The 15,774-nt window shown below is 41.9% G+C and overlaps 1 protein-coding gene and 1 non-coding gene across 2 annotated transcripts in view; one reads left to right on the top strand and one right to left on the bottom strand.

Moving 5' to 3' along the window:
- Nucleotides 1–15,774, bottom strand: part of LOC146206921 (uncharacterized) — a 168,662-nt gene that overhangs the window by 91,476 nt on the left and 61,412 nt on the right. The window lies entirely within an intron of this gene.
- On the top strand, nucleotides 6,076–6,148 carry TRNAL-CAA (transfer RNA leucine (anticodon CAA)). The gene has a single exon. It is a non-coding gene; the product is annotated as a tRNA-Leu (tRNA).

Genomic DNA, 15,774 nt, shown 5'->3' with positions numbered 1-15,774 from the left:
TTAGCTTCACATGCGGTGCAGCGACGCCTGTCATACACGAATTGGAGGTCTAAAAACTCTAGGCAGTGTTCAGCGAACTACAGCCCGATTGGTGCACATTATGAACAGCGAAGGAAACGAAGAAAATTATTCGGAACATGTTCTGTCCTCATCAAAATCAAATAAGTCTTGCTATATACTGAGATATACAGCACGGCAACTATTGTGCTAATCTGATTTTAGCTTCACATGCGGTGCAGCGACGCCTGTCATACACGAATTGGAGGTCTAAAAACTCTAGGCAGTGTTCAGCGAACTACAGCCCGATTGGTGCACATTATGAACAGCGAAGGAAACGAAGAAAATTATTCGGAACATGTTCTGTCCTCATCAAAATCAAATAAGTCTTGCTATATACTGAGATATACAGCACAGCAACTATTGTGCTAATCTGATTTTAGCTTCACATGCGGTGCAGCGACGCCTGTCATACACGAATTGGAGGTCTAAAAACTCTAGGCAGTGTTCAGCGAACTACAGCCCGATTGGTGGACATTATGAACTGCGAAGGAAACGAAGAAAATGATACGGAACATGTTCTGTCCTCATCAAAATCAAATAAGTCTTGCCATATACTGAGATATACAGCAGAGCAACTATTGTGCTAATCTGATTTTAGCTTCCCGTGCGGTGCAGCGACGCCTGTCATACACGAATTGGAGGTCTAAAAACTCTAGGCAGTGTTCAGCGAACTACAGCCCGATTGGTGCACATTATGAACAGCGAAGGAAACGAAGAAAATGATTCGGGACATGTTCTGTCCTCATCAAAATCAAATAAGTCTTGCTATATACTGAGATATACAGCACAGCAACTATTGTGCTAATCTGATTTTAGCTTCACATGCGGTGCAGCGACGCCTGTCATATACGAATTGGAGGTCTAAACACCCTAGGCAGTGTTCAGCGAACTACAGCCCGATTGGTGTACATTATGAACAGCGAAGGAAACGAAGAAAATTATTCGGAACATGTTCTGTCCTCATCCAAATCAAATAAGTCTTGCTATATACTGAGATATACAGCACAGCAACTATTATATGCTAATCTGTATTTAGCTTCACATGCGATGCAGCGAAGCCTGTCATACACGAATTTGTGGTCTAAACACTTTAGGCAGTGTTCAGCGAACTACAGCCCGATTGGTGTACATTATGAACAGCGAAGGAAACGAAGAAAATGATACGGAACATGTTCTGTCGTCATCAAAATCAAATACGTCTTGCTATATACTGAGATATACAACACAGCAACTATTGTGCTAATCTGAATTTAGCTTCACATGCGGTGCAGCGACGCCTGTCATACACGCATTGGAGGTCTAAACACTCTAGGCAGTGTTGAGCGAACTACAGCCCGATTGGTGGACATTATGAACAGCGAAGGAAACGAAGCAAATTATACGAAACATGTTCTGTCCTAATCAAAATCAAATGAGTCTTGCTATATACTGAGATATACAGCACAGCTACTACTGTGCTAATCTGAATTTAGCTTCACATGCGGTGCAGCGACGCCTGTCATACACGAATTGGAGGTCTAAACACCCTAGGCAGTGTTCAGCGAACTACAGCCCGATTGGGGCACATTATGAACAGCGAAGGAAACGAAGAAAATGATTCGGAACATCTTCTGTCCTGATCAAAATCAAATAAGTCTTGCTATATACTGAGATATGCAGCACAGCAACTATTGTGCTAATCTGAATTTAGCTTCACATGCGGTGCAGCGACGCCTGTCATACACGAGTTTGAGGTCTAAACACTCTAGGCAGTGTTGAGCGAACTACAGCCCGATTGGTGTACATTATGAACAGCGAAGGAAACGAAGAAAATGATACGGAACATGTTCTGTCGTCATCAAAATCATATAAGTCTTGCTATATACTGAGATATACAACACAGCAACTATTGTGCTAATCTGAATTTAGCTTCACATGCGGTGCAGCGACGCCTGTCATACACGCATTGGAGGTCTAAACGCTCTAGGCAGTGTTGAGCGAACTACAGCCCGATTGGTGTACATCATGAACAGAGAAGGAAACGAAGAAAATGATACGGAACATGTTCTGTCCTCATCAAAATCAAATCAGTCTTTCTGTATACTGAGATATACACAGCAACTATTAGTGCTCATTTGAATTTAGCTTCACATGCGGTGCAGCGACGCCTTTTATACATGAATTGGAGGTCTAAACACTCTAGGCAGTGTTGAGCGAACTACAGCCCGATTGGTGGACATTATGAACAGCGAAGGAAATGAAGAAAATAATACGGAACATGTTCTGTCCTCATCAAAATCAAATAAGTCTTGCTATATACTGAAGGAAAGAAGCCAACAGTCGGCGAGGCCAAGGAAAGCGTTGGGGATGGTACTGTCTTTTTTTTTATTGTTTACTTGGATAAGCACGGAAATTAGTAATGTAATCTGTTTAGGGGAAAGATAATTAAACACAAAGTAGAAGAAAAAACAACGTGCCCATGGTGGGAACCGAACCCACGACTTCCGAATATCACGTCCGGTGCTCTTCCAACTGAGCTACATCGGCCGCTGTCCCCCCTGCTACTTCCTTGGGTATTTGTGTTGTCTGTATACGAACCTTGAGAGTGTTCACCAGCGCCACCCTCAGCCATACCGGCGGACGTGGAACGTCCTTTGTTACCGCCAGCGTCACGTAGAACGTGATCAAGAGCGAGGGCGAAAGCTGTGCAAGAACCCTCTTACGCTACCTATGGCTTCAAGACTGCCAGAACCGAGACCCCCGTAAGCTACAAGCAGATCAATTAAGGGGAAATGAGGGTACTCGTTATAATACATGAAGGAAAGAAGCCAACAGTCGGCGAGGCCAAGGAAAGCGTTGGGGATGGTACTGTCTTTTTTTTTTATTGTTTACTTGGATAAGCACGGAAATTAGTAATGTAATCTGTTTAGGGGAAAGATAATTAAACACAAAGTAGAAGAAAAAACAACGTGCCGATGGTGGGAACCGAACCCACGACCTCCGAATATCGCGTCCGGTGCTCTTCCAACTGAGCTACATCGGCCGCTGTCCCCCCTGCTACTTGCTTGGGTATTTATGTTGTCTGTATACGAACCTTGAGAGTGTTCACCAGCGCCACCCTCAGCCATAGCGGCGGAGGTGGAACGTCCTTTGTTACCGCCAGCGTCACGTAGAACGTGATCAAGAGCGAGGGCGAAAGCTGTGCAAGAACCCTCTTACGCTACCTATGGCTTCAAGACTGCCAGAACCGAGACCCCCGTAAGCTACAAGCAGATCAATTAAGGGGAAATGAGGGTACTCGTTATAATACATGAAGGAAAGAAGCCAACAGTCGGCGAGCCCAAGGAAAGCGTTGGGGATGGTACTGTCTTTTATTTTTATTGTTTAATTGGATAAGCACGGAAATTAGTAATGTAATCTGTTTAGGGGAAAGATAATTAAACACAAAGTAGAAGAAAAAACAACGTGCCGATGGTGGGAACCGAACCCACGACCTCCGAATATCGCGTCCGGTTCGTATACAGACAACATTAATACCCAAGCAAGAAGCAGGGGGGGACAGCGGCCGATGTAGCTCAGATGGAAGTGCACCGGACGCGATATTCGGAAGTCGTGGGTTCGGTTCCACCATCGGCACGTTGTTTTTCTTCTACTTTGTGTTTAATTATCTTTCCCCTAAACAGATTACATTAGTAATTTCCGTGCTTATCCAAGTAAACAATAAAAAAAAGACAGTACCATCCCCAACGCTTTCCTTGGCCTCGCCGACTGTTGGCTTCTTTCCTTCATGTATTATAACGAGTACCCTCATTTCCCCTTAATTGATCTGCTTGTAGCTTACGGGGGTCTCGGTTCTGGCAGACTTGAAGCCATAGGTAGCGTAAGAGGGTTCTTGCACAGCTTTCGCCCTCGCTCTTGATCACGTTCTACGTGACGCTGGCGGTAACAAAGGACGTTCCACGTCCGCCGCTATGGCTGAGGGTGGCGCTGGTGAACACTCTCAAGGTTCGTATACAGACAACATAAATACCCAAGCAAGTAGCAGGGGGGACAGCGGCCGATGTAGCTCAGTTGGAAAAGCACCGGACGCGATATTCGGTGGTCGTGGGTTCGGTTCCCACCATCGGCAAGTTGTTTTTTCTTCTACTCTGTGTTTAATTATCTTTCCCTTAAACAGATTACATTACTAATTTCCGTGATTATCCAAGTAAACAATAAATAAAAGACAGTACCATCCCCAACGCTTTCCTTGGCCTCGCCGACTGTTGGCTTCTTTCCTTCATGTATTATAACGAGTACCCTCATTTCCCCTTAATTGATCTGCTTGTAGCTTACGGGGGTCTCGGTTCTGCCAGTCTTGAAGCCATAGGTAGCGTAAGAGGGTTCTTGCACAGCTTTCGCCCTCGCTCTTGATCACGTTCTACGTGACGCTGGCGGTAACAAAGGACGTTCCACGTCCGCCGCTATGGCTGAGGGTGGCGCTGGTGAACACTCTCAAGGTTCGTATACAGACAACATACATACCCAAGCAAGTAGCAGGGGGGACAGCGGCCGATGTAGCTCAGTTGGAAAAGCACCGGACGCGATATTCGGTGGTCGTGGGTTCGGTTCCCACCATCGGCACGTTGTTTTTTCTTCTACTTTGTGTTTAATTATCTTTCCCTTAAACAGATTACATTACTAATTTCCGTGCTTATCCAAGTAAACAATAAAAAAAAAGACAGTACCATCCCCAACGCTTTCCTTGGCCTCGCCGACTGTTGGCTTCTTTCCTTCATGTATTATAACGAGTACCCTCATTTCGCCTTAATTGATCTGCTTTTAGCTTACGGGGGTCTCGGTTCTGGCAGTCTTGAAGCCATAGGTAGCGTAAGAGGGTTCTTGCACAGCTTTTGCCCTCGCTCTTGATCACGTTCTACGTGACGCTGGCGGTAACAAAGGACGTTCCACGTCCGCCGCTATGGCTGAGGGTGGCGCTGGTGAACACTCTCAAGGTTCGTATACAGACAACATAAATACCCAAGCAAGTAGCAGGGGGGACAGCGGCCGATGTAGCTCAGTTGGAAGAGCACCGGACGCGATATTCGAAGGTCGTGGGTTCGGTTCCCACCATCGGCACGTTGTTTTTTCTTCTACTTTGTGTTTAATTATCTTTCCCCTAAACAGATTACATTACTAATTTCCGTGCTTATCCAAGTAAACAATAAAAAAAAAAGACAGTACCATCGCCAACGCTTTCCTTGGCCTCGCCGACTGTTGGCTTCTTTCCTTCATGTATTATAACGAGTACCCTCATTTCCCCTTAATTGATCTGCTTGTAGCTTACGGGGGTCTCGGTTCTGGCAGTCTTGAAGCCATAGGTAGCGTAAGAGGGTTCTTGCACAGCTTTCGCCCTCGCTCTTGATCACGTTCTACGTGACGCTGGCAGTAACAAAGGACGATCCACGTCCGCCGCTATGGCTGAGGGTGGCGCTGGTGAACACTCTCAAGGTTCGTATACAGACAACATAAATACCCAAGCAAGTAGCAGGGGGGACAGCGGCCGATGTAGCTCAGTTGGAAGAGCACCGGACGCGATATTCGGAGGTCGTGGGTTCGGTTCCCACCGTCGGCACGTTGTTTTTTCATCTACTTTGTGTTTAATTATCTTTCCCCTAAACAGATTACATTACTAATTTCCGTGCTTATCCAAGTAAGCAATAAAAAAAAAGGCAGTACCATCCCCAACGATTTCCTTGGCCTCGCCGACTGTTGGCTTCTTTCCTTCATGTATTATAACGAGTACCCTCATTTCCCCTTAATTGATCTGCTTGTAGCTTACGGGGGTCTCGGTTCTGGCAGTCTTGAAGCCATAGGTAGCGTAAGAGGGTTCTTGCACAGCTTTCGCCCTCGCTCTTGATCACGTTCTACGTGACGCTGGCGCTAACAAAGGACGTTCCACGTCCGCCGCTATGGCTGAGGGTGGCGCTGGTGAACACTCTCAAGGTTCGTATACAGACAAAATAAATACCCAAGCAAGTAGCAGGGGGGACAGCAGCCGATGTAGCTCAGTTGGAAGAGCACCGGACGCAATATTCGGAGGTCGTGGGTTCGGTTCCCACCATCGGCACGTTGTTTTTCTTCTACTTTGTGTTTAATTATTTTTCCCCTAAACAGATTACATTACTAATTTCCGTGCTTATCCAAGTAAACAATAAAAAAAAAAGACAGTACCATCCCCAACGCTTTCCATGGCGTCGCCGACTGTTGGCTTCTTTCCTTCATGTATTATAACGAGTACCCTCATTTCCCCTTAATTGATCTGCTTGTAGCTTACGGGGGTCTCGGTTCTGGCAGTCTTGAAGCCATAGGTAGCGTAAGAGGGTTCTTGCACAGCTTTCGCCCTCGCTCTTGATCACGTTCTACGTGACGCTGGCGGTAACAAAGGACGTTCCGCGTCCGCCGCTATGGCTGAGGGTGGCGCTGGTGAACACTCTCAAGGTTCGTATACAGACAACATAAATACCCAAGCAAGTAGCAGGGGGGACAGCGGCCGATGTTGCTCAGTTGGAAGAGCACCGGACGCGATATTCGGAGGTCGTGGGTTCGGTTCCCACCATCGGCACGTTGTTTTTCCTTCTACTTTGTTTAATTATATTTCCCCTAAACAGATTACATTACTAATTTCCGTGCTTATCCAAGTAAACAATAAAAGAAAAGACAGTACCATCCCCAACGCTTTCCTTGGCCTCGCCGACTGTTGGCTTCTTTCCTTCATGTATTATAACGAGTACCCTCATTTCCCCTTAATTGATCTGCTTGTTGCTATATACTGAGATATAGAGCACAGCTACTATTGTGTTATTCATAATTTAGCTTCACATGCGGTGCAGCAACGCCTGTCATACACGAATTGGAGGTCTAAAAACTCTAGGCAGTGTTCAGCGAACTACAGCCCGATTGGCGCACATTATGAACAGCGAAAAAAACGATGAAAATGATTCGGAACATGTTCTGTCCTCATCAAAATCAAATAACTCTTGCTATATACTGAGATATACAGCACAGCAACTATTGTGCTAATCTGATTTTAGCTTCACATGCGGTGCAGCGACGCCTGTCATACACGAATTGGAGGTCTAAACACTCTAGGCAGTGTTCAGCGAACTACGGCCCGATTGGTGTACATTATGAACAGCGAAGTTAACGAAGAAAATGATACGAAACATGTTTTGTCCTCATCAAAATCAAATATTTCTTCCTATATACTGAGATATACCGCATAGCAACTGTTGTGCTAATCTGTATTTAGCTTCACATGCGATGCAGCGATGCCTGTCATACACGAATTGGAGGTCTAAACACTCTAGGCAGTGTTGAGCGAACTACAGCCCGATTGGTGGACATTTTGAACAGCGAAGGAAACGAAGAAAATGATACGGAACATGTTCTGTCCTCATAAAAATCAAATACGTATTGCTATATACTGAGATATACAGCACAGCAACTATTGTGTTATTCTTAATTTAGCTTCACATGCGGTTCAGCGACGCCTGTCATACACGAATTGGAGGTCTAAACACTCTAGGCAGTGTTCAGCGAACTACAGCCCGATTGGTGTACATTATGAACAGCGAAGTTAACGAAAAATAATGATACGGAACATGTTCTGTCCTCATCAAAATCAAATACCTCTTGCTATATACTGATATATACAGCAAAGCAACTATTAGTGCTAATTTGCATTTAGTTTCGCATGCGGTGCAGCGACGCCTGTCATACACGAATTGGAGGTCCAAACACTCTAGGCAGTGTTGAGCGTACTACAGCCCGATTGGTGCACATTATGAACAGCGAAGGAAACGAAGAAAATGATTCGAAACATGTTCTGTCCTCATCAAAATCAAATGAGTCTTGCTATATACTGAGATATACAGCACAGCAACTATTGTGCTAATCTGATTTTAGCTTCACATGCGGTGCAGCGATGCCTGTCATACACGAATTGGAGGTCTAAAAACTCTAGGCAGTGTTCAGCGAACTACAGCCCGATTGGTGGACATTATGAACAGCGAAGGAAACGAAGAAAATGATACGGAATATGTTCTGTCCTAATGAAAATCAAATACGTCTTGCAATATACTGAGATATAGAGCACAGCAACTATTGTGTTATTTTTAATTTAGCTTCACATGCGGTGCAGCGAGGCCTGTCATACAAGAATTGGAGGTCCAAACACCCTAGGCAGTGTTCAGCGAACTACAGCCCGATTGGTGGACATTATGAACAGCGAAGGAAACGAAGAAAATGATTCGGAACATGTTCTGTCCTCATCAAAATCAATTAATTCTTGCTATATACTGAGATATACAGCACAGCAACTAATGTGCAAATCTAATTTTAGCTTCGCATGCGGTGCAGCGACGCCTGTCATACACGAATTGGAGGTCTAAAAACTCTAGGCAGTGTTCAGCGAACTACAGCCCGATTGGTGCACATTATGAACAGCGAAGGAAACGATGAAAATGATTCGGAACATGTTCTGTCCTCATCAAAATCAAATAAGTCTTGCTATATACTGAGATATACAGCACAGCAACTATTGTGCTAATCTGATTTTAGCTTCACATGCGGTGCAGCGACGCCTGTCATACACGAATTGGAGGTCTAAAAACTCTAGGCAGTGTTCAGCGAACTACAGCCCGATTGGTGCACATTATGAACAGCGAAGGAAACGAAGAAAATGATACGGAATGTGTTCTGTCCTAATGAAAATCAAATACGTCTTGCTATATACTGAGATATAGAGCACAGCAACTATTGTGCTAATCTGATTTTAGCTTCACATGCGGTGCAGCGACGCCTGTCATACACGAATTGGAGGTCTAAAAACTATAGGCAGTGTTCAGCGAACTACAGCCCGATTGGTGCACATTATGAACAGCGAAGGAAACGAAGAAAATTATTCGGAACATGTTCTGTCCTCATCAAAATCAAATAAGTCTTGCTATAGACGGAGATATACAGCACAGCAACTATTGTGCTAATCTGATTTTAGCTTCACATGCGGTGCAGCGACGCCTGTCATACACGAATTGGAGGTCTAAAAACTCTAGGCAGTGTTCAGCGAACTACAGCCCGATTGGTGGACATTATGAACTGCGAAGGAAACGAAGAAAATGATTCGGAACATGTTCTGTCCTCATCAAAATCAAATAAGTCTTGCTATATACTGAGATATACAGCAGAGCAACTATTGTGCTAATCTGATTTTAGCTTCACGTGCGGTGCAGCGACGCCTGTCATACACGAATTGGAGGTCTAAAAACTCTAGGCAGTGTTCAGCGAACTACAGCCCGATTGGTGCACATTATGAACAGCGAAGGAAACGAAGAAAATGATTCGGAACATGTTCTGTCCTCATCAAAATCAAATAAGTCTTGCTATATACTGAGATATACAGCACAGCAACTATTGTGCTAATCTGATTTTAGCTTCACATGCGGTGCAGCGACGCCTGTCATACACGAATTGGAGGTCTAAAAACTCTAGGCAGTGTTCAGCGAACTACAGCCCGATTGGTGCACATTATGAACAGCGAAGGAAACGAAGAAAATGATTCGGAACATGTTCTGTCCTCATCAAAATCAAATAAGTCTTGCTATATACTGAGATATACAGCACAGCAACTATTGTGCTAATCTGATTTTAGCTTCACATGCGGTGCAGCGACGCCTGTCATACACGAATTGGAGGTCTAAAAACTCTAGGCAGTGTTCAGCGAACTACAGCCCGATTGGTGCACATTATGAACAGCGAAAAAAACGATGAAAATGATTCGGAACATGTTCTGTCCTCATCAAAATCAAATAATTCTTGCTATATACTGAGATATACAGTACAGCAACTAGTAGTGATAATCTGAATTGAGCTTTATATGCGGAGCAGCGATGCCTGTCATAAACAAATTAGAGGTCTAAACACTCTAGGCAGTGTTCAGCGAACTATAGTCCGATTGGTGTACATTAGGAGCAGCGAAGGAAACGAAGAAAATTATACAGAACATGTTCAGTCCTCCTAAAATTATATAATTCTTGCTCAACAGTCAGCTATACAGCACATCAACTATTAGTGCTAATCTGAATGGAGCTTCACATGCGGAGCAGCGATGTCTATCATGAACAAATTAGAGGTCTAAACACTCTAAGCAGTGTTAAGCAAACTATAGAACGATTGGTGTACATAAAAAACTACGAGGAAAACGAAGAAAATTATACGGAACATGTTCTGTCCTCCTCAAAATTAAATAATTCTTGCTATATACTGAGATATACAGTACCGCAACTATTAGTGCTAATCTGAATTGGGCTTTGCATGCGGAGCAGCGATGCCTGTCATAAACAAATTAGAGGTCTAAACACTCTAGGCAGTGTTCAGCACATTATATAACGATTGGTGTACTTAACAAACCACGAAGGAAACGAATAAAAATATACAGAACATGTTCTGTCCTCCTCAAAATCAAATAATTCTTGCTATATACTGAGGTAAACAGTACAGCAACTATTAGTGGTAATCTGAATTGAGCTTCAGATGCGGAGCAGCGATGTCTGTCATGAAAAAATTTAAGCTCTAAACACTATAAGCAGTGTTCAGCAAATTATAGAACGATTGGTGCACATAACAAATCACGAAGGAAACGACAAAAATTATACGGAACATGTTCTGTCCTACTCAAAATCAAATAATTCTTGCTATATAGTGATATATACAGTACAGCAACAATTAGTGATAATCTGAATTGAGCTTTACATGCAGAGCAGCGATGCCTGTCATAAACAAATTAGAGGTCTAAACGCTCTAAGCAGTGTTTAGCAAACTATAGAACGATTTGTGTACATAACAAACCACGAAGGACACGAAGAAGATTATGCGGAACGTGTTCTATCCTCCTCAAAATTAAAATATTCTTGCTATATACTGAGATATACAGTACAGCAACTATTAGTGCTAATCTGAATTGAGCTTTACATGCGGAGCAGCGATGCCTGATATAAACAAATTAGAGGCCTAACACTCTAAGCAGTGTTCAGCAAACTATAGAACGATTGGTGTACATAACAAACCACGAAGGAAACGACGAAAATTATACGCAACATGTTCTGTCCTCAATATCAAATCATTCTTGCTATATACTGAGATATACAGTACAGCAACTATTAGTGCTAATCTGAATTGAGATTTACATGCAGAGAGGCGATGCATGTCATATACAAATTAGAGGTCTAAACACTCTAAGCAGTGTTCAGCAAACTATAGAACGATTGGTGTGCATAACAAACCGCGAAGAAAACGAAGAAAATTATACGGAAAATGTTCTGTCTTCCTAAAAATCAAATAATTCTTCTTACATACTGAGATATACACTACAGCAACTATTAGTGCTAATCTGAAGTGATCCTTACATGCAGAGCAGCGATGCCTGTCATAAACAAATTAGAGGTCTGAACACTCTAAGCAGTGTTTAGCAAACTATAGAACGATTGGTGTACATAACAAACCACGAAGGAAACGAAGAAATTTATACGGAACTTGTTCTGTCCTCCTCAAAATGAAATAATTCTTGCTCTATATTTAGATATACAGTACAGCAACTATAAGTGCTAATCTGAATTGACCTTTATATGCAGAGCAGCGATGCCTGTCATTCACAAATTAGAAGTCTAAACTCTCTAAGCAGTGTTCAGCAAACTATAACGATTGGTGTACATAACAAACCGCGAAGGAAACGAAGAAAATTATACGGAACATGTTCTGTCCTCCTGAAAATCAAATAATTCTTGCTATATACTGAGATATAGAGTACAGCAACTATTAGTTCTAATCTAAAGTGATCCTTACATGCAGAGCAGCGATGCCTGTCATGAACAAATTAGAGGTCTGAACACTCTAAGCAGTGTTCAGCAAACTATAGAACAATTGGTGTACATAACAAAGCACGAAGGAAACGAAGAAATTTATACGGAACTTGTTCTGTCCTCCTCAAAATGAAATAATTCTTGCTCTATATTTAGATATACAGTACAGCAACTATTAGTGCTAATCTCAATTGAGCTTTATATGCAGAGCAGCGATGCCTGTCATTCCCAAATTAGAAGTCTAAACACTCTAAGCAGTGTTCAGCAAATTATAACGATTGGTGTACATAACAAACCGCGAAGGAAACGAAGAAAATTATACGGAGCATGCTCTGTCCTCCTCAATATCAAACAATTCTTGCTATACACTAAGATATACAGCACAGCAACTATTAGTTCTAATCTGAATTGAGCTTCACATGCGGAGCAGCGAAGCCTGTCAAACAAATTAGAGCTCTAAACACTCTAGGCACTCTAGGCAGTGTTCAGCCAATTATAGAACGATTGGTGTACATAACAAACCGCAAAGGAAACGAAGAAAATTATAACGGAACATGTTCTGTCCTTCTCAAAATCAAATAATTGTTGCTTTACACTGAGATATACAGTACAGCATTTAATATTGCTTATCTGAATTTAGCTTCACATGCGGAGCAGCGATGCCTGTCATAAACAAATTAGAGGTCTAAACACTCTAAGCAGTGTTCAGCGAACAATAGTCCGATTGGTGTACATTAGGAGCAGCGAAGGAAAGCAAGAAAATTATACGGAAAATGTTCAGTCCTCCTCAAAATCATATAATTTTTGCTATACACTCAGATATACAGCACAGCAAGTTTTAGTGCTAATCTGAATTGAGCGTCACATGCGGAGAGGCGATGTCTGTCATGAACAAATTAGAGGTCTAAACACTCTAGGCAGTGTTCAGCGAACTATAGTCCGATTGGTGTACATTAGGAGCAGCGAGGGAAACGAAGCAAATCATACAGAACATGTTCTGTCCTAAAAATCAAATAATCCTTCCTATATACTGATATATACAGTACAGCAACTATTAGTGCTAATCTGAATTGAGCTTTACATGCGGAGCAGCGATGCCTGTCATAAACAAATTAGAGGTCTAAACACTCTAAGCAGTGTTCAGAAAACTAGAGAACGATTGGTGTACATAACAAACCACGAAGGAAACGAAGAAATTTATACGGAACATGTTCTGCCCTCCTCAAAATCAAATAATGCTTGCAATATATTGAGATATACAGTACAGCAACTATTAGTGCTAATCTAAATTGAGCTTTACATGCGGAGCAGCGAAGGCTGTCAAACAAACAAGAGGTCTAAACACTCTAAGCAGTGTTCAGCAAACTATAGAAGGATTGGTGTGCATAACAAACCGCGAAGGAAACGAAGAAATTTATACGGAACATGTTCTGTCCTCCTCAAAATCAAATAATTCTTGCTATATGCTGAGATATACAGTACAGCAACTATTAGTGATAATCTGTATTGAGCTTTACATGCAGAGCAGCGATGCCTGTCAAACAAATTAGAGGTCTAAACACTCTAGGCAGTGTTCAGCAAATTATAGAACGATTGGGGGACATAACAAACCGCGAAGGAAACGAAGAAAGTTATACGGAACATGTTCTGTCCTCCTCAAAATCAAATATTTCTTGCTATATACTGAGATATACAGTACAGCAACTAATAGTGATAATCTGAATCGAGTTTTACATGCAGAGCAGCGATGCCTGTCATAAACAAACTAGAGGTCGAAACACTCTAAGCAGTGTTCAGCAAACTATAGAACGATTTGTGTACATAACAAACCACGAAGGACACGAAGAAAATTATACGGAACATGTTCTGTCCTCCTCAAAATTAAATAATTCTTGCTACATACTGAGATATACAGTACAGCAACTATTAGTGCTAATCTGAATTGAGCTTTACATGCAGAGCAGCGATCCCTGTCATAAACAAATTAAAGCTCTAAACACTATAAGCAGTGTTCAGCAAACTATAGAACGATTGGTGCACATAAGAAATCACGAAAGAAACGACAAAAATTATACGGAACATGTTGTGTCCTACTCAAAATCAAATAATTCTTGCTATATACTGAGATATACAGTACAGCAACAATTAGTGATAATCTGAATTGAGCTTTACATGCAGAGCAGCGATGCCTGTCATAAACAAATGAGAGGTCTAAACGCTCTAAGCAGTGTTCAGCAAACTATAGAACGATTTGTGTACATAACAAACAACAAAGGACACGAAGAAAATTATACGGAACGTGTTCTGTCCTCCTCAAAATTAAAATATTCTTGCTATATACTGAGATATACAGTACAGAAACTATTAGTCCTAATCTGAATTGAGCTTTACATGCGGAGCAGCGATGCCTGTCATAAACAAATTAGAGGCCTAACACTCTAAGCAGTGTTCAGTAAACTATAGAATGATTGGTGTTCATAACAAACCACGAAGGAAACGACAAAAATTATACGGAACATGTTGTGTCCTACTCAAAATCAAATATTTCTTGCTATATACTGAGATATACAGTACAGCAACAATTAGTGATAATCTGAATTGAGCTTTACATGCGATGCAGCGATGCCTGTCATAGACGAATTGGAGGTCTAAACACTCTAGGCAGTGCGGAGCGAACTACAGCCCGATTGGTGGACATTTTGAACAGCGAAGGAAACGAAGAAAATGATAAGGAACATGTTCTGTCCTCATGAAAATCAAATAAGTCTTTCTGTATACTGAGATATACACAGCAACTATTAATGCTAATCTGAATTTAGCTTCACATGCTGTGCAGCGACGCCTGTCACACACGTATTGGAGGTCTAAACATTCTTGGCAGTGTTCAGCGAACTACAGCCCGATTGGTGTACATTATGAACAGCGAAGGAAACAAAGAAAATGATACAGAGCATGTTCTGTCCTCCTCAAAATGAAATATTTCTTCCTATATACTGAGATATACAGTACAGCAACTATTAGTGATAATCTGAATTGAGCTTTACATGCAGAGCAGCGATGCCTGTCATAAACAAATTAGAGGTCTAAACACTCTAAGCAGTGTTCAGAACACTATAGAACGATTGGTGTACATAACAAACCATGAAGGAAACGAAGAAAATTATACGGAACATGTTCTGTCCTCAAAATCAAATAATTCTTGCTATATACTGAGATATACAGTACAGCAATTATTACTGATAATCTGAATTGAGATTTACATGCAGAGCAGCGATGTCTGTCATAAGCAAATTAGAGGTCTAAACACTCTAAGCAGTGTTCAGCAAACTATAGAACGATTTGTGTACATAACAAACCACGAAGGACACGAAGAAAATTATACGGAACATGTTCTGTCCTCCTGAAAATGAAATAATTCTTGCTTTACACTGAGATATACAATACAGCATTTACTATTGCTTATCTGAATTTAGCTTCACATGCGAAGCAGCGATGACTGTCATAAACAAATTAGAGTTCTAAAGACTTTAGGCAGTTTTCAGCAAACTATAGCCCGATTGGTGTACATTAGGAGCAGAGAAGGAGACGAAGAAAATTATACGGAGCATGTTCAGTCCACCTCAAATCAAATATTCTTGCTATATACTGAGACATACAGTACAGCAACTATTAGTGATAATCTGAATTGAGCTTTACATGCAGAGCAGCGATGCCTGTCATAAACAGATTAGAGGTCTAAACACTCTAAGCAGTGTTCAGCAAATTATAGAACGATTGGTGTAGATAACAAACCGCGGAGGAAACGAAGAAAATTAGACGGAACATGTTCTGTCCTCCT

Source organism: Amblyomma maculatum, chromosome 1, assembly GCF_055883805.1.
Source record: "Amblyomma maculatum isolate TAMU_Amacu chromosome 1, ASM5588380v1, whole genome shotgun sequence".
NCBI classification, from domain to species: Eukaryota; Metazoa; Arthropoda; class Arachnida; order Ixodida; family Ixodidae; genus Amblyomma; species Amblyomma maculatum.
This window is presented reverse-complemented; position numbering and strand designations above follow the sequence as displayed.